This window comes from Piliocolobus tephrosceles, chromosome 10 (assembly GCF_002776525.5).
Source record: "Piliocolobus tephrosceles isolate RC106 chromosome 10, ASM277652v3, whole genome shotgun sequence".
Taxonomy (NCBI): Eukaryota; Metazoa; Chordata; class Mammalia; order Primates; family Cercopithecidae; genus Piliocolobus; species Piliocolobus tephrosceles.
In genome coordinates, this window is record NC_045443.1 from 62483378 (window position 1) to 62506389 (window position 23012).

Consider the following 23012-nt stretch of genomic DNA (forward strand, 5'->3'; position numbering starts at 1 on the left):
TTTAAGTTTTACTGTGAAATAGCCTTCCAGAAAAATTGCGCCAATTTCTGCTCTCACCACTGTGCGTAGTAATTTTTTTTCCCCCTTGGACACACTGACAGTCTCTGAGTGTTACTATTATCTTTTTTCTTTCCAGCTCTGAATATTTCTATCTGTATTTTCTTTGCCTATGTGATAGATAAAAAGTAGACTCTCATTATTTTAACTTACATTTTTGATCACTAGGGATGTTGAATATTTTTATTCTTATGTACATTGACTGTTTATAATTCCTTTGTGAATTGCTTATTAACTTTTGTTTCTTTGATGAGGCTGGAAATAAGAACAGGACTTGAGTCAGACAGACCATCATTTGGATCCTGACTCTGTCTTTTAAGCACTGTGTAATTTGGGGCAAGTAATATAAACTGTCTGAGCTTCAGTTTCCTCATTTGTAAAACAATATTTATAATTATAATGCCTACCTCAATGTTATGAGAATTAAATAAAATAACATATAGTTAAATGTATACCATGCAGTTTGCTTCGTATACATTAGTGATGCTGCTGCTGATAAAACATAAAGCTGGAAATATTTTCCCAGTTTGTTGCTTGATTTTTTTTCCTACAAAAATAAAACATAATTGTAATTAGTATATGTCAGTCTTTTCTTTCTTTTATGGTATTTACTTTGGGTTTATACTAAGAAAATTGTTCTTCACACCGAAAAGTATAAAAATATGATGAAAGTGTTGTTGAATGTGACTGAGTTCTAAATGGAATCATCAACTTTAGTTACACAGACTAAGAAAGAAACTAATAATTCTATAATCTTTCTATTTCTTTAGGAAAATATTAGCATTCACTGTGGTTGAAGAAATCCAGAAACATTAGTTCACGTATTTAACAAGTTTTTAAAAAATGTGTTAAGACTGACAGTACATTCCCCAGGATTATTTGTATATTTAGGAAGGGTCTCTGTTATTCTCTACAGTGCTTTTGTGTCCACTAGAAAATGATGTTATGCTTGGGCCAATGAATGAGAAAAAGGGTTCTCACCTTCCCACCCCCACACCCCTGCCCACACTGCAGGTAAATGACTCCTGTGGGTCAAGGCAGGACACAGCCCTGGGAGTGAGGGGAACAGGAGCTGGAGTTCAGCTCCTACTTGTTTCTTCCACCAGGTTCCTTGTGCACTGCCCAGAGTGCAACACTTTATCAGATGGGACTGTGTTTCAGTGTTATCTCAAAATGGTTTTTGAAATAGTTTGATAAATTAATGATTATTTTATCTAAACCCACTCGTGTAATTCAACTAAATTGAGCAGCTTTTTGTGCAGGCACTTTTATAAAAGAAAAGAAGCCAGGAGCAGTGGCTCATGCCTGTAATCCTAGCACTTTTGGGGACCTGAGGTGGGCAGATGGCTTGAGCCCAGGAGTTCGAGACCAGCCTGGGCAACATAGTGAGACCCTGTCTCTCCAAAAAAATACAAAAATTAGGCAAGCATGGTGGTGGGTGCCTGTAGTCCCAGTTACTCAGAAGACTGAGGTGGGAGGATCACCTGAGCCCAGGGAGGTCGAGGCTGGAGTGAGCCATGATTGTACACTGCACTCTAGCCTGGGTGACGGAGTGAGACCCTGTCAAAGAAAAGAAGAAGAGAAGAAAAGAGAAAAGAAAGTTTTTTAATTTGAATATTGTGAGCAAAAAACAAGAGAGCCCTGGTACAAATATGCCCCCCTCTTTTCTTCTACCTTGTTTATTAATCCATGAGCTCTTAAGGGATGGCTTCTTCCTCCTCGTAAATAATGATGTTAATGACATATCTGGAACCATGCCCTTTTGCATGTCTTCATTGTTATGGGTAAATTAATTAGCATTGTGTGGAGTATCCAGCAAAATGTGCTCTGCAGAAGTCTCATCCTCCAACTGTACATAACCATCCTGTGGTGTTCCTCTCTCCTGCCCTTATATTACCCCATAGCTTCTTATCCATGATTCTTTCTTACTATCCTCCCAGTCATTTCTACTGTGCTCTTTGGAGCTGTGATTCCATTGTAAATGCATTCTTTTTTATCCTCAAATCTCTTCACAAAATGTTTTCTTCATTTTTGTTAAGTTGAGACTTGTTTCTCTCCCAAGGTTCCTCTTGCAGCTGCAAGAATAGAGGCAATAACTCTTCATTACCTCCTTCAGAACCTCACTTTTCCTTTCTCATATAAGAACTCCTTATACAGCCACTTATTAACTTTCATCATTGCTGTGATTTATTAGCTCCCTGGTAATGCCCATCATTTATTGAGGACTTTAGTTTTCCGCTCTAATTCTTGCTATCCTCACATGTGATTTCAGTGACCATGTGGACTGTCCAGTCAGCAACTGAGTGTCTTCAACCTCCATGTCCTGACCCCTCCCTTTCTTCCCAGTCTGTTGTGTACTTTGTCACTTTACTTCCCTCCTCATCCATCCTAGACTCTATGATGACCATTTTGTCACTTTTGCCAGTGCCCTCTGGGTCCTGGATTTGTTTTCCTTATGTTAAATTCCCCAGAAAAATCCTCAATCATCTGCTTTCAGTTGTAGCTCCTTCACACAGGCTGCATGGCCCTGCTGGAGGAAAGAGTATAATTATGGGATAATTGCCACGAAAGATTTATGGTCTTCAATTTCAGGTTGTCTCTTGGCACTATTCTGCAGTCCTTCGGTGTCTTTATCACTTTTCTCAAATCCCCTTTTCTACCACCATTTTCTTTTTGAACGATAATCTTGCCTCCTGTTTCATAGAGAAATTTAACGCTGTGAAGCTTGAGCTTTTCTTTCCCAAAACCAACAAACATTTATAACCACACTGAATCTGCTTTCTGTATGCTTGGAGGAAGAGATGTCCTTTTTTCTAGTTCAAAGTAGTCCCCTCAACTCTCTCCTATGGGATGTTACTCCATCAGTCAATTACTCTAATTCCTGAAGGTCTTTAATTCTGCTTACTTCTTCCCCACAGCCTAAGATAAACTGAAGTCATACTGTCTTAAAAAGAAAATCAAATAAAACCCAACTTTGTCCTCTTCTAACTCTTATCTCTTCTTTCCACTGGAATTAAGGTTCTCAGTACACTATGCTGTTTGTTTTTTATTTTATTCATAGGAATAACCTAATTAAAAAAAAAAGGAAAACTGAAGAATTACTAAAGACCAGTAAGCATTTGCAAAAGTTTAACCTCACTATTACTCACAGAAATGCAAATTGCATCGACTGTAAGAATATTTACTCAAAAATTAGGGCTTTAAGACTATGGGGAGATGTTTACTCTCAAATATTACTAGTGAGAATATAAATTGATGCAATCTTTCTGAAAAGCAATTTGGTAATTGTTTAACCCAGTAATTTCACTTTGGGAGACTTTATGAAGAAAATATTCAGAGATAAATGTGATAGAATGTTCATAGAACATTATTTATTGTGGCAAAAAAACCTTTAACAGCCTAAATGTCCAATAACAGAGGCAGGCAAGGTACCATACTCTCTACAGGGAAAAAATCCAAATTCCTTTTGGATTTTAATGGTAGTTATTTCATTATGATAAGATTGCCGCCGATTTGTTATCTTTTTTATAGTTTTCTATGATTTTCTAGTTTAATTTACAAGAACATGTATTGTATTCAGAAATATAAAAGGTATATATACCATTTCCTAATCCTTCTACCCCCACTGTCTTTGCCTTTGGCAAAAGAATAGAGTAGGAGTTTTTGTGAAACGGTGTTTGTATGTCCATAAGCCTTCAGTATGTTCCAGTTGTTTTTACATTTTCTTTTATGTAATATTGATGTTCATGATGAAAAGGAGAGGGAATGTGATTTGCATAGGGTTTTCCATCAAGTATTTGAACAATAGGAACATGTTGACCTGCACAAAATGTTAGACGAGGGAAAAGAGGAACTCTTCAGTGAATGATGGGTGGAAGCATTAAAGGAGAAGGAAGAGAACCAGCTGGAAACAAAGGAACCGATCGTCTCAAGCTGAGAGGAGGTAGGTTCACATCAATACTGGGTAGATTGTCTCATAATATTTTCACTGAATATAAGACAAACAACCAAACAGCCTTTAGTTAAAAATAAAGATGAGTTGGCTCCTTCCCCAGAAAATGTGAGAAAGTGATTAGTGACAGGAGAATATTTCTCTTCAGAGGCAAGAAGCTGCTGTTGTTGGTTAAACAGAGATATCCAGGATATGTGCTTCTGGTTGTAGACTTTTAATTTCTGACTTTACAGATGTAGGCTGAAACTTACCATGTGGGTCCCTTGGCTCTGTTTTTTGTTCATAATTTATATTCATACAAGTGATACTGTCATATCAAATAATGGCCAGTATGTGATAAGCAGAATATTCTCAAATAGGTGAATAGCTTGTTTCTCAAAAATTCATTTGTAAGTTGGTTGTTTTGAACTTAGAATACATTTTACTATGGAAACAACATAACAGAAAAATTAGATTTTAATGCTAGTTCACTAAATATTTTTAATTTATAATATACTTAAAGAAGAAGCCCGAGTGCTGGAAGAGTTATCAATATAATTGTTGCAGTTACAGAGGATCATGAAAAGTTGAATTAGAAAGAGAAAATTTGAGCCAAGTGCTAAAAGAAAACGGGAGAGTGTCCCAGGGATCCACAGACGGAGGGGAGAAGAGGATAATTGAAGACTTCCAAAGTAGAATTCCTTGAATGATAAAACTCTAAAGGGCCTGCCTGATTTTCCTGCTACAGTAGTACTATTACGTGCACCTGGAATTGTTAGTATTTACACTCACTTTAAGCCAAACCCTAACTTTGCTTACCAGGTCAAATTGCTTTTAGAACAGTTTTTCTGAATCTTAGCCACACATAAAAATTATGTGAGGAATTTTTTTTTTTTTTTTTTTGAGGCGGAGTCTTGCTCTGTCGCCCGGGCTGGAGTGCAGTGGCCGGATCTCAGCTCACTGCAAGCTCCGCCTCCCGGGTTCACGCCATTCTCCTGCCTCAGCCTCCCGAGAAGCTGGGACTACAGGCGCCCACCAACACACCCGGCTAATTGGCTCAAGCCTGTAATCCCAGCACTTTGGGAGGCCGAGATGGGCGGATCACAAGGTCAGGAGTTCGAGACCATCCTGGCTAACACGGTGAAACCCGGTCTCTACTAAAATACAAAAAAAAAAAAAAATTAGTGAGGAATTTTTTTGAAAACAGAGGTGACTGGGCCCATCCTAGATCAATCAACTCAAAGTATCTGCAGTTGGATCCCAGGCACTGGTATTGTTTTAAAAGCTCCCTAGATATTCTAAGTGCATGTAGAAGGAGGGGCAAACTGCTCGCCAGCCTTAGAAGTAGTAATAAATTACACAGGGGTAGAAATAGTAGGTGTCTATTTTTTCTACCATTTTACCTCTGCATCCAGCATACTTCTTGATTATTAATGGAAATTCAGTGAATATTTGCTTGAATAAAAGAGTGAATCAAGGAATGAAGAATGAATGGATTTAACTAGCTCTAATCCCATAGATTATAGTTCAGCATTAGGGCACAATTTATGACTAGTCCTTTATTGACTGTATCTCAGTTCATACAGCTGGTCTTTTGTATGATTCCCAAGTAATACCTTTGGTACCCCGATTCATTCCTTCTTGCTTGGTTACTGTTTCTCAGTCATTGTTGTCAGGAACCTGCCAAGAACTGTGATCCTCTCCAGTCAGACTCACTTTCTAAGATCCAGAATGTTACCCATGAATCTCAGCCAACTAGCTGCGAGCCTGTAAATTTGGCTGACATTTTGACTTCTTCAGTACTACTTTCTCCAAGATTCCTCAAGAGTGTGTTCTGTTTCTTCCATTTCATGTTCCCTTTTGTTGACTTGTTGCTCTGGAACTAATTGTAGTTGTAAATGCACGAAAAGAGTTCTGTTATTTAATAAGGCTTGTTATTTATATTATTCATATTTTCTTCCTCATTTTTTACCTTTATTTTTTGTATTGAAAGATGTACATTAACAGCTCCCACAATATTTGAGGATTACAAAGTTTCTTAGCATTTTTAATAGTTTTTGTTTTATATAGTTTACTGCTCTATAGTAAATAAAAATTCTTTAGTGTTATATCTTGTGAATTATTACTTTCTATTGAAAATATTCTTTTTTATTTTTGTCACTGTTTTTGGAATTGATTTTTTTTGTTTGATAGTAATTGTATTATCTCTACTTTCCTTGTGTTGTATGCATTTACTTTTACTATTGTCTTATATTTGACCATATTTGTCACTTAATTTATATGTGCCTCTTAGAAATATAATATAGCTGAATTTTGATTTTTATTTTTTACCCATTATGAGAATATTTATTTTCAAATTGAAGAATTTCAACCTTTCATTTTATTATAAGGGAGATGCTTTAAAAAATGCCAGCTGGGTGTGGTGGCTCACACCTGTAATCTCAGCACTTTGGGAGGCCGAGGTGGGCGGATCACGAGGTCAGGAGATCTAGACCTGGCTAACATGGTGAAACCCCGTCTCTACTAAAAATACAAAAAATTAGCTGGGCGTGGTGGCGGGTGCCTGTAGTCCTAGGTACTCAGGAAGCTGAGGCAGGAGAATGGCATGAACCTGGGAGGCAGAGCTTGTGGTGGGCTGAATTCATGCCACTGCACTCCAGCCTGGGTGACAGAGCAAGACTCCATCTCAAAAAAAAAAAAAAAGAAAAGCCTACTATCTTATTTTATGTTTTCTGTTTGCTATTCTTGTTTTTTGTGTGGTGTGTGTGTGTGTGTTTACCTGTTTACAAAGGATATACATACACACACGTATACATATAATACAAATATTATAAAATCCAGAAAATCTCCCATAATCCTATGACTCAGTGTTATTGTTGATGTGTGTGTATGGATGTGTGTACTTCTAGATTCTTTAAAAAGAATTCTTTAAAAAGGTTCTTTAAAAAGATTCTTTAGACGGGTGGATCACGAGGTCAGGAGATCGAGACCATCCTGGCTAACCCGGTGAAACCCCGTCTCTACTGAAAAATACAAAAAACTAGCCGGGCGTGGTGGTGGGCACCTGTAGTCCCAGCTACTCGGGAGGCTGAGGCAGGAGAATGGCGTAAACCTGGGAGGTGGAGCTTGCAGTGAGCTGAGATCTGGCCACTGCACTCCAGCCTGGGTGACAGAGTGAGACTCTGTCTCAAAAAAAAAAAAAAAAGATTCTTTAAACATTTTTTTAATAAAAATGAATTTATCTTGAGTATATTGCTTTGCAACCTGCTAAATAGTTATGCTACTAAATATTTATCCATAATATTCCTTCATGGTTTTAAAATATATTTTAATACAAGGTATTTATAAATAAGTAAGGTAAATTACTCTATACTCTGACTAAGTAGGAATATGTAGACTGGTGGAAAGATTATCTAGTTACTGAATTATATATGGAATATGAAACCATTTAGATAAAACATATGTTTGTATGCATGTATATGAATTAGATGCTTCTATATGCTTGTATATAAATATTAAAGACTTCTTTATGCTTGAATTTTAATTTTATTTTACTTAAAACATTTTTTGTTTGAAATTTTAGAATTGAGGATATCATTATGTATTACTTACATAATAAAAAATAAAACTAACACATTCAATTAAAATATTCAAGCAAATGCCAACACATTAGATAGCTTAGATAAAATGAACAAATTCTTAGAAAGACAGAAACTACTGAAATTGACTTGAGAAATAGCATATACTTATAACTGAATAGACAAGTAAAGAGATTACATTGGTGCTCAAAACACTACCCACAAAAACAAGTCCCAGCCAGGATCAGTTCATTGATAAATTCTGTGAAATATTTAAAGAAGAATTAATGCCAATTATTCACAACTCTTCCAAAAAATAGAAGAGGAGGGAACACATCCCAACTCATTCTAAAGGGTCACTATGACCCTGATGAAATCCAGACAATGATCACAAGGAAAGAAAACTATAGATCAATGTCTTTTATGCATACATCCTCAACGAAATACTAGTAAACCAAATACAGCAACATAAAAAACATAACCAAGTGTGATTTATCTTAGGAATGCAAGGTTGGTTTGACATTGAACAGTCTATTAATGTAATATGCTACACCAATGTTGCGGGAAGTCAGGGACCCCAAACGGAGGGACCTGCTGAAGCTGTGACAGAAGAACATAAATTGTGAAGATTTCATGGACATTTATTAGTTCCCCAAATTAATACTTTTATAATTTCTTACGCCTGTCTTTACTACAGTCTCTGAACATAAATTGTGAAGATTTCATGGATATATATCACTTCCCCAGTCAATACTCTTGTGATTTCCTGTGCCTGTCTTTAATCTCTTAATCCCATCATCTTCATAAGCTGAGGATGTATGTTGCCTCAGGACCCTGTGATGATTGCATTAACAGCACAAATTATTCATAAAGCATATGTGTTTAAACAATATAAAATCTGGGCACCTTGAAAAAAGAACAGGATAATAGCAATGTTCAGGGAATAAAGGAGATAACCACTGGGCCTGACTGCCTGAGGGGCCGGACAGAACAGAGTCATATTTCTCTTCTTACAAAAGCAAATAGGAGAAATATCACTGTATTCTTTTTCTCAGCAAGGAACAGCCCTGAGAAAGAGATTGCATTCCTAGGGGGAAGTCTCTAAAATGGCCTCTCTAGGAATATCTGTCTTACATGGTTGCAGATAAGGGATGAAATAAGCCCCAGTCTCCTGTAGCGCCCCCAGGCCTATTAGGATGAGGAAATCCCTGCCTAGCAAATTTTAGTCAGACCAGTTGTCTGCTCTCAAACCCTGTCTCCTGATAAGATGTTATCAATGACAGTGCATGCCCAGTGGGACATGAAACTTCATTAGTAATTTTAATTTCACCCTGGTCCTGTGATCTTGCTCTGCCCCCATTTGCCTTGTGATATTTTATTGTCTTTTGAAGCATGTGATCTCTGTGACCCACACCCTATTTGTACACTGCCTCCCTTTTGAAATCCATAATAAAAACTTGCTGGTTTTGCGACTTGGGGGGAATCATGGAACCTGCTGACATGTGATGTCTCCCCCGTTCACCCAGCTTTAACATTTTTCTCTTTTGTACTCTTTCCCTTTATTTCTCAGACTGGCTGACACTTAGGGAAAATACAAAAGAACATACGTTGAAATATCGGGGGCTGGTTCCCCTGAGACACCAAAAGAATAAAGGTGATTGTATCAGTAGACACAGAAAAAGTATTTGACAAAAACCTGACAATCTTTCATGATAAACACACTCCATAAACTAGGATAGAAGAAAACTTCCTAACTTGATAAAGGACGCATGTGAAGACCCACAGCTAATGCCATATTTAATGGTGAAAAGGCAGAATGCTTTCCCCAAAACAAAGATGTCTGTTTTCACCATTTCTATTCAGCATTATGCTGGTGGTTCTAGCCAATTAGGCCAGAAGAGAAAAAAGAAAGAACAGAAAATGGAAAAAATAAAAGAAAGAAAAGGCACTCAGATTGGAAAGGAGTGAGTAAAACTATCTCTATTTGCAGATGATGTGATCTTGTATATAGAAAATCCTGGCTGGGCGTGATGGCTCACACCTGTAATTCCAGTACTTTGGAAGGCCGAGGCATGTGGATCACTTGAGGTCAGGAGTTTGTGACCAGCCTGACCAACATGGTGAAACCCTGTCACTACTAAAAATACAAAATTAGGCGGGCATAGTGGAGAGCACCTGTACTCCCAGTTACTCAGGAGGCTGAGGCAGGAAAATTTCTTGAACCTGGGAGGCAGAGGTTGCAGTGAGCCAAAATTGCACCACTGCACTCCAGCCTGGGTGACAGAGTGAGACTCCAACTAAAAAAAAATCCTAAAATATTATGCATTTCTTCTAGATTTTCTAGTTTATTTGTGTAACGGTGTTTATAGTATTCTCTGACGGTAGTTTGTATTTCTGTGGGATCAGTGGTGATATTCCCTTTAACAATTTTTATTGTGTCTGTTTGATTCTTCTCTATTTTCTTCATATTAATCAGGCTAGTGGTCTATCTATTTTGTTATTCTTTTCCAAAAACCAGCTCCTGGATTCACTGATTTTTTTGAAGGGTTTTCTGTGTCTCTATCTCCTTCAGTTCTGCTCTGATCTTAGTCATTTCTTGTTGTCCACTAGCTTTTGAATTTGTTTGCTCTTGCTTCTCTAGTTCCTTTAATTGTGATGTTAGGGTGTCGATTTTAGATCCTTCCTACTTTCTCCTGTGGGCATTTAGTGCTATAAATTTCCTTCTAAACACTGCTTTAGCTGGGTCCCAGAGATTCTGGTGCACTGTGTCTTTGTTGTCATTGGTTTCACAGAACTTCTTTATTTCTGCCTGAATTTCATTATTTATCCAGTAGTCATTCAGGAGCAGGTTGTTCAGTTTCCATGTAGTTGTGCAGTTGTGAGTTTCTTAATCCTGAGTTCTAATTTGATTACACTGTGGTCTGAGAGACTGTTCTGATTTCTGCTCTTTTGCATTTGCTGAGTGTTTTACTTCCAATTATGTGGTCAATTTCAGAATAAGTGTGACGAGGTGCTGAGAAGAATGTATATTCTGTTGATTTGGGGTGGATAGTTCTGTAGATGTCTAGTAGGTCCACTTGGTCCAGAGCTGAGTTCAAGTCCCAAATATCCTTGTTAATTTTCTGTCTCATGGATCTGTCTAATATTGGCAGTGGGGTGTTAAACTCTCCCACTATTATTGTATGGGAGTCTAAGTCTCTTGGTAGGTCTCTAAGAACTTGCTTATGAAGCTGGGTGCTCCTGTATTGGGTACATATATATTTAGGAATAGTTAGCTCTTCTTGTTGCATTGATTCCTTTACGATTATGTAATGCCCTTCTATGTGTCTTTTGATCTTTGTTGGTTTAAAGTCTGTTTTATCAGAGATGAGGATTGCAACCCTGCTTTTTTTTTTTTTTTTTTTTTTTTTTTTTGCCTTCCATTTGCTTGGTAAATATTCCTCCATCCTTTTATTTTGAGCTTATGTGTGTCTTTGAATGTGAGATGGGTCTCCTGAATACAGCACACTGATGGGTCTTAACACTTTATCCAATTTGCTAGTCTGTATCTTTTAATTGGGGGCATTTAACCCATTTACATGTAAAGTTAATATTTTTATGTGTGTATTTGATCCTGTCATTATGATGCTAGCTGGTTATTTTGCCCATTAGTTGATGCAGTTTCTTCATAGTATTGATGGTCTTTGCAATTTGGTGTGTTTTTGCAGTGACTGGTACCAGTTTTTCCTTTCCGTATTTAGTGCTTCCTTCAGAAGGTCTTGTAAGGCAAGCCTGATGGTGACAAAATCTCTCAAAATTTGCTTGTCTGTAAAGGATTTTATTTCTCCTTTGCTTATGAAGCTTAGTTTGGCTGCATATGAAATTCTTGGTTTAAAATTCTTTTCTTTAAGAATATTGAATATTGGCCCCCACTCTCTTCTGGCTTGTAGGGTTTCTGCAGAGAGATCTGCTGTTAGTCTGATGGCCTTCCCTTTGTGAGTAACCTGACCTTTCTCTCTGGCTGCCCTTAACATTTTTTCCTTCATTTCAACCTTGGCGAATCTGATGATTATGTCTTGGAGTTGCTCTTCTCGAGGAGTATCTTTGTGGTGTTCTCTATATTTTCTGAATTTGAATGTTGGCCTGGCTTACTAGGCTGGGGGAGTTCTCCTGGATATTTTCCTGAAGAGTGTTTTCCAACTTAGTTCCATTCTCCCCATCACTTTCGGGCACACCAATCAAATGTAGGTTTGGTCTTTTCATATAGTCCCATATTTCTTGGAGGCTTTGTTCGTTCCTTTTCACTCTTTTGTCTCTAATCTTGTCTTCACACTTTATTTCATTAAGTTGATCTTCAGTCACTGATATCTTTTCTTCCACTTGATCAATTTGGCTATTGATACTTGTGGATGCTTCACGAAGTTCTTGTGCTGTGCTTTTCGGCTCCATCAGGTTACTTATGTTCTTCTTTAAACTGGTTATTCTAGTTAGCAGTTCCTGTAACCTTTTTTCAAGGTTCTTAGCTTCCTTGCACTGGGTTAGAACGTCCTCCTTTAGCTCAGAGGAGTTTATTATTACCCACCTTCTGAAGCCTACTTCTGTCAATTCATCAAACTCATTCTCCATCAAGTTTGTTTTCTTGCTGGCAAAAAGTTGTGATCCTTTGGAGGAGAAGAGGAATTCTGGCTTTTGGAATTTTTAGCCTTTTTGCACTGGTTTGTCCCCATCTTCATGGATTTATCTACCTTTGGTCTTTGATGTTGGTGAACTTCAGATGGACTTTTGTGTGGACATCCTTTTTGTTGATGTTGATGCTATTGCTCCCTGTTTGTTAGTTTTTCTAACATTCAGGCTCCTCTGCGGCAAGTCTGCTGGAGTTTTCTGGAGGTCCACTCCAGACCCTGTTTGCCTGGGTATCATCAGCAGAGGCTGCAGAACAGCAAAGATTGCTGCCTGTTCCTTGCTCTGGAAGCTTCATCCCAGAGGGGCACCTGCCAAATGCCAGGTGGAGCTCTCCTGCCTGAGGTGTCTGTCGACCCCTGCTGAGACATGTCTCCCAGTCAGGACACAGAGAGTTCAGGGACTCACTTGAGGAGGCAGTCTGTCCCTTGCAGAGCTTGAGCACTGTTCTGGGAGATCTGCTGCTCTCTTCAGAGCTGGCAGGCAGGAAAGTTTAAGTCTGCTGAAGCTGTGCCCACAGGTGCTCCTTCCCCCAGATGTTTTGTCCCGGGGAGATGGGAGTTTTATCTGTAATCCCCTGACTGGGGCTGCTGCCTTTCTTTCACAGATTCCCTGCCCAGAGAGGAGGAATCTAGTCAGGCAGTCTGGCTACAGTGGCTTTGCCAAGTTGCGGCGGGCTCTGCCAAGTTTGAACTTTCTGGAGGCTTTGTTTACACTGTGAGGGGAAAACTGTCTACTCAAGCCTCAGTAATGGTGGATGCCCTTCCCCCCACCAAGTTCAAGCTTCCCAGTTTGACTTCAGACTGCTGTGCTGGCAGTGAGAATTTCGAGCCAGTGGATCTTAGCTTGCTGGACTCCATGGGGGTGGGATCCACTGAGCTATACCTCTTGACTCCTTGGCTTCAGCCTGCTTTCCAGGGGAGAGAACAGTCTGTCTCACTTGTGTTCCGGGTACCACTGGGGTATGAAAAAAAAAAAAAAAACTGCAGCAGCTCTGTGTCTACCCAAATGGCCACCCAGTTTTGTTCTTGAAACCCAGGGCCCTGGTGGTGTAGGTACCTGAGGGAATCTCCTGGTCTGTGTTTTGCAAAGACCATGGGAAACGCATAGTATCTGGGCTAGAGTACAGCATTCCTCATGGCACAGTCCCTCATGGCTTCCCTTGGCTAGGGTATGGAGTTCTCTGACCCCTTCTGCTTTCTGGGTGAAACGACACCCTACCCTGCTTTGGCTCACCCTCTGTGGGCTGCACCCACTGTCTAACCAGTCCCAATGAGATGAGCCAGGTACCTCAGTTGGAAATGCAGAAATCACCTGCCTTCTGCATTGATCTTGCTGGAAGCTGCAAATCGGAGCTGTTCCTGTTTGGTCATCTTGCCAGCCACCTCTTTTTCTTTTTTAGAGATGGAGTTTCACCATGTTTCCCAGACTGAAGGGGAGGTGCTATTCATAGGTACGATCATAGTGCACTACAATCTCAGATTCCTGTGCTCAAGTTACTTTCTTGCTTCACCTTTTCAAATAGCTGGGACTATAGGTGTGTCACTGTGCCCAACTCTTGTTAACCTTTTCAGTGGTTGCCCTGGAGTTTGCAATATACATTTACAACTAATCCAAATCCACTTTCAAATAACACCATACCACTTTGTGGGTAACAAAATGCCTTATGGCAGAATATTCCCAAATGTTTCCTCTCATCCCTCTGGTCATTGCAGTCATTCATTTCACTCATCAGTAAATTTTGCATACTGAATGCAAGTGATTTACTTGTATTTACTATTACTTATATGAACAAACTGCTATCCATTAGATAGAATAAGAAAAGAAAAAATTTATTACCTACACTTATTCCTCCTAATGCTCTTTGTTTACATAGATCTGAGTTTCTGATTTATATCATTTTCCTTTTCTCTGAAGAACTTCTTTTAACATTTCTTGCAAGTCAAGTTAGTGGCAACAAATTACTTCAATTAAAAATATTTTTTTCTATGTGGTGTACAGCATGATGTTTTGAAATATATATACATTGTGGAGTGACAGAGTCAAGCTAATTAATATATACATACTAATTCTTTGCAGTGAGAACACTTAAAATCTACTCTTTGCAATTTCCTCAAGTATACAATACCTTGTTATTAATTGTTGTCTTCATGTTGCACAATAGAGCTCTATAACTTGTTATTTCTGTGTAACTGAAATTTTGTGTATTTTGCCCAACATTTCCCCAATTCCTCCCAAGCCGTGACTACCAGCCCCTGGTAACTACCATTCTACTCAACTTTTTGTTTTTTTAGACAGAGTCTCGCTCTGTTGCCCAGGCTGGAGTGCAGTGGTGCAATCTTGGCTCACTGAAAGCCTCCTGGGTTCAAGCAAATCACCTGCTTCAGCCTCTCAAGTTGCTGGGATTACAGCTGTGTGCCACCCTGCCTGCCTAATTCTTTTGTATTTTTAGTAGAGATGGGTTTAATCATGTTGACCAGGCTATTCTTGAACTCATGACCCCAAGTGATCCACCTGCCTCAGCCTCCCAAAGTACAGGGATTACAGGCATGAGCCACCACACCTGGCCTACTTAAATTCTATAAATTCAACTTTTTAAGATTCCACATATGAGTGAGAGCATGCAGTATTTGTCTTTCTGTTGCTGTTTACATAATGTCCTCTAGGTTCGTCTATGTTGCTGTCTATATTGACAGTTTCTTTCTTTTTCAAGGCCGAATAGTATTCTATCATATATATATGTATAATATATATATACGTATTCTATCATATATATGTGCATATATATGTACATATATACATATATGTTTGTATATATGTACATATATTCTATCATATATACTCTATCATATATGTACATATATGATAGAATACTATTTGGCATATATATTATATATGTACATGTATATTCAATCATATATTCTATCATATATGTACATATATGGTAGAATGCTATTCAGCATATGTATTATATATTATATATAGTATATGTATATATCATATGTATTTATATATAGTATATATATATACACATATATATGTATTATATTTTTATGTATTTATATTTATATTTTATGTATATATACATAAATATTTATTTTTATGTATATATACATAAATATTTATATTTATGTATATACATATTTTATGTATATATACACATATATCATGTATATGTGAATATATACATATATGTGATATATCCATGATATATACTGTATATATCATATGTATGTGATATATATATACATGATATATGTGATATATACATGATATATACTGTATATACATATACTATATATAATATATGTGTATATATATCATATATTCCTTATCCAGTCATTCATTGAAAGACAGCGATATCCATTCCATATCTTGGCTATTATGAGTAATGCTGTAGTGCAGCTAGAGGCGCAGCTATCTCTTCAGTATACCGACTTCATATTTTTTGGATGTGTACCCCGATAGTGGGATTTCTGGATCATATGGTAGTTGTTTTTTATTTTTAGGGGAACCTCAATACTGTTTTCCGTAAGGTCATTCCCACCAACAGTATACTGTGTTCCCTTCTCTCCACATTCTTACCAACACTTTTTAACTTTCACCTTTTTGATAATAGCCATCCTAGCAGGTATAAGATGATATCTCATTATGGTTTGGGTTTGCATTTTCCTGTTGATTAGTGATGTTGAGCATTTTTTTCATATATTTGTTGGTCATTTGTATGTCTTCATTTGAGAAATATCTATTCACGTCATTTGCTCATTTTTAAATTGGGCTATTTATTTTCCTATTATCGAGTTTGAGTTTTTTATATATTCTGGATATTAACTTCTTATCAGATAAAAAGTTTGTAAATATTTTCTCTTGTTCTGTAGATTGTCTCTTCACTCTGTTGATTGCTTTCTTTTCTGTGCAGGAGCTTTTTAGTTTGATGTGATCCCATTTTTTAATTTTTCTTTTGTTGCCTGTGTTTTTGGAGTCATCTCCAGACGAGTGTCATCGAGCTTTCTCCCTGTGTTTTGTTCAAGTAGTTTTACAGTTTCAAGTTTTACTTTTAACTCTTTAATCTAATCTGAGTTAGTTTTTGCATATGGTTTGAGATGAGTCCAGTTTCATTCTGCCACATAGCTATAATCTAGCAACAAACTATCCAAAAAAGAAATCAAGAAAACTATCCCATTTACCATAGCTACTAAAAAGCCAAAATGGTTAGGAATAAATTTAACCAAAGAAGTGAAAGGTCTGTACACTGAAAACTATAAGACATTCATGAAAGGAATTGAAGAACAATTAGATGGAAAAATATCCTATGTTCAAGGGTTGGAAAAATTAATATTGTTAAAATGTCCACATACCCAAAACTGTCTACAGAGTCAGTGCAATCTCTTTCAAAATCCAAATAACATTTTTCACAGAAATAGAAAAAATAACACTAAAATTTGTATGGAAGTACAAGAGACCCTGAATAACCAAAGCAATCTTGAGCAAAAGGCACAAAGATTGCAGCATCACACCACCTGGTTTCAAAATTTACTACACATCTATGCTATGGTTTGAATGTGTCCTCCCCAATATTTATGTTGAAATTTAATCCCCAATGCCATTATGTTAAGAGTTGGGGTCATTTAGGAAGCTCTGCCTTCAAGTTTAGGATTAGTGCCTTATACAAGAATTAGAGGGAACTAGCTAGGCCCATTTTGCCTTTTTGTATTCCACTATGTGAGGACCTGGCACCCAAGGCACTATCTTGGAAGCAAAGAGAGCCAGCCTTCATTAGAAATTGAATTTATCAGTGTCTTGATCTCGGACTTCCCAGCCTCCAGAACTGTGAGAAATAAATTTCCGTTCTTTGTAAAATTATCTGGTCTAAGATATTTTGTTACAGCAGTGGGAATGGGCTAAGACACCATACTAATCAATACATCATAGTACTAGCATAGAAACGGACACATAGACCAATGGAGCAGTGTAAAGAGTCCAGAACTAAATCTATGCATTTATAGTATATTGACTTTTGTCATAGATGCCAAAAACACACAATGGGGAAAGGACAGTCTTTTCAATAAATGGTTTTGAAAAACCTCAATTTTTTTTTTTTTTTTTTTTTTTTTTTTTTTTTGGTCTAAGAAGTCTTTATTGCTTTCTCACTTTTTTTCTCAACTTAAAATCTTTCAGGGTACAGTATTCTGTCCTGGTGGGTTTTTTTTCTTTTAACACTTTAAATATTTCACTCTGCTCTCTTCATTGTATGGTTTTTGAGGAGAAGTCTGACATAATTCTTACCCTTGTTCCTGCTGTAGGTAAAGTGCTTTTTCCCTTCTAGCTTCTTTCAAAAATTTATCTGTCTTTGATTTCTGCAATTTGAATATTGTATTGCTAGACATAGATTTTTTTGGTATTTATCCTTCTTGGTCTTCTCTGAGCTTCCTGGATATATGGTTTGGTATCTGTCATTAATTTTGGAAAATCCTCAGCCATTATTACTTTAAACATTTTCTCTGTTCCTTTTTGTCTTCTTCTGCTATTCCTATTAAACAAATGTGACACCCCTTTAAAATTATCCCATAGTTCTTAGATATTCTGTTCTGTCTTTTTCATTTTTTTCCCTTTGCATTTATTGTTTTGGAGGTTTCTATTGACCTTTCTTTAAATTCCCAGATTCTTTCCTCAGTTGTGTCCAATCTGTTGATGAGCCCATAAAAAGGACTCTTCATTTTTGCTATAGTGCTTTTGATTTCTGGCATTTGTCTTTGATTCTTTCTTAGAGTTTCCATTGCTCTGCTTACATTATCATCTTTTCTTGCAATGTATCTTTTTTTTTTTTATCATCTTTTCTTGCATCTTGTTGTTTGTTTTCTTTCCCATTAGAGCATGTTAACTATAGTTGTTTTAAATTCCTGGTCTGATTATTAGAAAATCTCTGCCCTATCTGAGTCTGGTTCTGAAGCTTGCTCTATCTCTTCAAAATGTGCTTTTGTCTTTTAGTATACTTTTTTTTTTTTTTTTTGAGATGGTGTCTTACTCTGTTGCCCAGGCTGGAGTGCAATGGTGTGATCTCGGCTCACTGCAACATCCACCTCCCGAGTTGAAGCAATTATCCTGACTCAGCCTCCCAAGTAGCTGGGATTACAGGTGCCCGCCACTATGCCCAGCTAATTTTTGTATTTTTAGTCGAGATGGGGTTTCACCATATTGGCCAGGCTAGTCTTGAACTCCTGACTTTGTGATCCAGCCACCTCGGCCTCCCAAAGTGCTAGGATTACAGGCTTGAGCCACCAGCCTTATCATTATTTTGTGAAAGCTGGATGTGATATACTGGATAGAAGGAACTGAGGTAGTAGGCCTTTATGTGAAGTTTCATGTTTATCTGACTACGAGGTAGACTGCATTTACTGTATCTGTGGCTAGAGACTTCTTAAATATGGTTTGAGATGTGTAGTTATTTTGGTTGTAATCTTTTGTTATTATACAGGAGCTCTTCTGATCTTCTGGTGAGATATGGGGAGGGGTAGTGCATTCTATAGACCCATAATTAGGTCTCCGACTTTCATGAGCCTGTGCCCTTGGGCTGTGACTTCTGTCTCACCCTTCCCCATTTGATGAGACAACAAAGCTAGAAAGGGCCAGGATTGGTTATTTCCCTTCCCCAACATAGAAGGCTGGAGTGGGCTGGAGTTGGGTATTTTCTTTCTCCCAGTTTGATTAGGCACTAGTAAATGACAAATTGATTAGGCTCTAGTAAAATACTTTCCATGAGGGCAGGCCTTGTTAAACATAACACAGTCATCTGGGTATATTTAAAAATGGCTACTTTCCTCTTCCCCCTGCTGAAATCACAAGGGGACTTTCCTCTGATCTTCACTGTGACAACCTGGTAGGACTTCTAGAGGTAAAATGTATGAAAGTGTGTCCCCTCCTTCCAAAAGTGGACCTCTCTGGGGTTTTAAACTCTTAAACTTACTGAACCTCCAGCAATCTGTTAATTACAGTAACATATTTTATACATATAATACATATTATACTATATATCTCTATATAAAATATATGTACCCATTAATAGTTACTGTAAGGATATACCTGTATGTGTGTATATATATGTGTGTGTGTGTGTATATATACACACATAAACCTAGATGGTGTAGCCTACTACACACTTAGGCTATATAATATAGTCTATTGCTCCTAGGCCACAAATCTGTGTATCATATTACTGTATTGAATACTGCAGGCAATTGTGGCACAGTGTTAAGTATTTGTGTATCTAAACATAGCTCAACATAGAAAAAGTATAGTCAACATATGGTATTATAATCTTAGGGGACCACTGCTGTATATGTGGTTCCAGTTGTTGACTGAAATGTCATTATGTGGCATTATGACTGTATAATTTTACCTTTTCCTCTCTTTTGCCTTTTCAGGTTCTTGAGAATAATTGAGAATTTGCTTCCAGATTATTAGTAATTTTTTTCTTAACAAAATACCTCATCCATCTATAAAATCCTTTTTATGTGTTACATTATACCTCAAAGCCATATTATCAAGAGTTATCTAGATTTAGTGTAAAATAACTTTTATTAGTTTTATTTCTCATAGCTGTTTCTTAGTAAGTCATTCACTTGAGCTTTATATTCTGATTTTTAAGAAACAGAATGCTTAGAATCAGAACAGGAGTGGTAATGAGTACTTCCATGTCTTGTTATAAACACTTTTGGTAATTATTGCCAAATTGCTTTCCAAAAAAATTGTGCTGATTTAACTGCTATCTGAATTTTATGGGTGTTTCAATTTTTCCATTCCCTCTTTTTTCATATTGAATATTTTCATTCTTTCTGTTATCTGGCATGTTGTATTTGAAACCTAGTTTGTCATTTATGTTTTAATTGCATTATTTAATTATTAAGTTTAAATTTTATAATGTAATTATGCAACTTTTTTATTTCATGTATTGCCAGTTTGGGTCATTTGTCTATTTTTCTATTGGAGTATCTATATACTTTATTGCTTTGTAAGATTGCTTTATATATTAAGGATATTAGATCATCTTATTTTATCTGGTTGATATGTTTTTAGATTTATTTATGTTGCTTTCTGTTTGGCACCAGATCAATGCTTGTTGGCATTTTGTTAGGGAAATCATTAGGAGCATGGACTTTGTATTGAATCTCCAGCACAGGCCAGGTATGGTGGCTCAAGCCTGTAATTCCAGCACTTTGGGAGGCTGAGGCAGGCAGATCATTTGAGGCCAGCGAAACACTGTCTCTACAAAAAAATACAAAAATTAGCTGAGTGTGGTGGTGTGCACCTGCAGTCACAGCTACTTGGGGCACTGAGGTGGGAGGATTGCTAGAGCCTAGAAGGTTGAGGCTGCAGTGAGCTGAGATCGCACCACTACACTCCAGCCTGGATGACAGAGCGAGACTCTATCTCAAAAAAGAAACCCCAGCTCAGCCACTTGCTCATTGTGTAATCTTGGGAAATTGCTTAATAACTTTTAGCTCTTGTTAAAACTGATATAAAACAATAGTGTCAACTTCATGGGGTTGTTGAGAGAAATTACTTAAAAGGTTTAGCATAGTATCTGTCATAATTTAGTAAACAATCATTTCTTGCTGTTACTGTTTGTATTTTTTTTAAACAGTGACCAAAGCAGAAATAAAGGGAATGATGTGAAATTAATGAATATATAAGTTATATTTGTTGCCCTCTCTGGCCTTTTCACATGTACCTTTCCCTCTGTGAAACTCCCCCACCCCCACCCCTTTTATGGGTAGCATATTTAATATATAATCTTATTCTCTTTTTGTTTAATGTCTTGGGAATGTGTTGAATACTCATTGCGTTGGTTTTCATTTAAGTATACTTTTCAAATATGTAAATAAAGCTCAGTAAATAGAGGACTGTTTTCAGATGCAGTGTATAATTTTACTAAGTTGCTTTTTCCTACTTACGTAACAGTGGCAATTATTGAAGTAGGAGATACATCAAGTGAATAAATGGGTGTTTCAAGCTCTGAATATGCCATGAAGATCTTACTTCTTTTTTTGATTAGTGACATTTTTCTCTTCCAAAAGTTAAGAGGAATGGGAATGTGAGCCTTCCATGGGGAAGTCTTACTTGTGTTGTTACTTTTTATATGTTTTACATATCTGTCTATTCTGTGGTTGAATAAAATATGTCCTTCCTATGACCACCAGTGCAACTTTTGTACATATGCTACCCATTATACTCAGATCTCCTTTCTAAAACCTCACATGTAGAAATGAATGTAAAATTTGTACTCTTTTACCTTTGAAAAACTTGCAATAATCACCATATCTTTATGATCATTAGATTAGCGAATGGTTAAATCCTCATGAAATTCTTTTATAAGCTGTTTGTAGTTTTCAGGCATTCAATCATTCATGCCTCATAGAAGGCAAAAAAAATTGGTCATTGATGAAATAGAAGTAAGATAGAGTCACTGTTGTATTGCTACTCAGTCTATTAATGCAGAAGTAAGCTAGATTTATAATATATATACAGTATATTTATATTTAATATGTACTAAAATATAATATACATAATATGACTATAAATTTATATTATATACTTATGTTTTACATATAAATTTATTTAATATATAGATTTATATGTATATAAAAACATAGGATGTGATTTTTCATTATTTGTTTTTACAGGAACAGAATGCTTGTGTTTGAAAAGGAAGCATAAAAGATCATGTAGTCCAACACTCTCATTTTACAAATAATAACTTAGAAAGGCAGCACATGGCTTACTCAAAGTCTCATGTGGGAGAACCTGTTGAAGAATCCAGGGCTGTGTTCATGAGACCACATTTCCTATGACTATAGTCATGTTTGCACTCAATTTCAAGCCCTTTTTATTTTAACTTTATTTTTAATTTCACAGTTATTTCTTTACATGGTTAAGCCAGTTCAAGATTTTCCTATTTAATAACTTGGCAGATTTCCTTTAAACAAGAGCCATCTTATTAGACACTGAAGCTACTAAAAATTATTAAGGTTGCTTTCACTGAAAGTGTGCAAAAACAACCACACTAGTACTTGCAGTGTTACCTATATTCCCATCTTATGGCCCTAGTAGAAGAATAAGTAGTCACTTTATTTCTCCTTCACCTGTCCCCTTCAGGAAGTGTCATGCCACATACCTGTTGCAGACTTTCAAATTGTGTGCTGTATTCAAAGGAACTCAAGACCATCATAATTAACTTGGGCTCAATTGTTAAGATTGAAAATGATGTTTTCAATCTCATTATTAAACAACTTTCTTATTAAACAACATATTAAAAATACAGCTAGCTCTGTGTAATTACATGGATCATTGTACCCCCTGGATAATACTATTAGGTTGGTGCAAAAGTAGTTGTGGTTTTTGCCATTGAAAGAATGGCAAAAATGCGATTACTTTTGCACCAACGTAGTAATTTTCTTTCCCACTCTTTGAGAGGTATATGGTTTGGCAATCTCTATGGTAAGTTGTTCTATTAGTCCATTCTCATACTGCTATAAAGAACTATCCAAAACTGAGTAATTTATAAAGGAAAGAGGTTTGACTCACAGTTTATCATGGCTGAGGAGGCTTCAGGAACCTTCAATCATAGAGGAAGGTAAAGGGGAAGCAAGGCACTTTCTTCACAAGGTGGCAGGAAGGAGAAGTGCTGAGTGAGGGGGGAGGAGTCCCTTATAAAACCATCAGATCTCTGAGAACTCACTTGCTATCATGAGAACAGCATGGGGGAAACTGCCCCCATGATTCAGTTACCT

The 23012-nt window shown here is 36.9% G+C and overlaps 1 protein-coding gene and 1 long non-coding RNA gene across 5 annotated transcripts in view; one reads left to right on the forward strand and one right to left on the reverse strand.

The window, feature by feature from the left end:
* The window catches only part of LOC116418960, a 39203-nt gene extending 16360 nt beyond the window's left edge, over positions 1–22843 (reverse strand). Inside the window, exons 1-2 of the long non-coding RNA XR_004229178.1 lie at positions 22807–22843; positions 513–604 (exon numbers count right to left, since the gene is read on the reverse strand). This is a non-coding gene — a long non-coding RNA (uncharacterized LOC116418960). The remainder of the gene's footprint in view (positions 1–512; positions 605–22806) is intronic.
* MSRB3 (methionine sulfoxide reductase B3) overlaps positions 1–23012 on the forward strand; it is a 181293-nt gene that overhangs the window by 108637 nt on the left and 49644 nt on the right. The gene's annotated exons all lie outside the window — the stretch shown is intronic.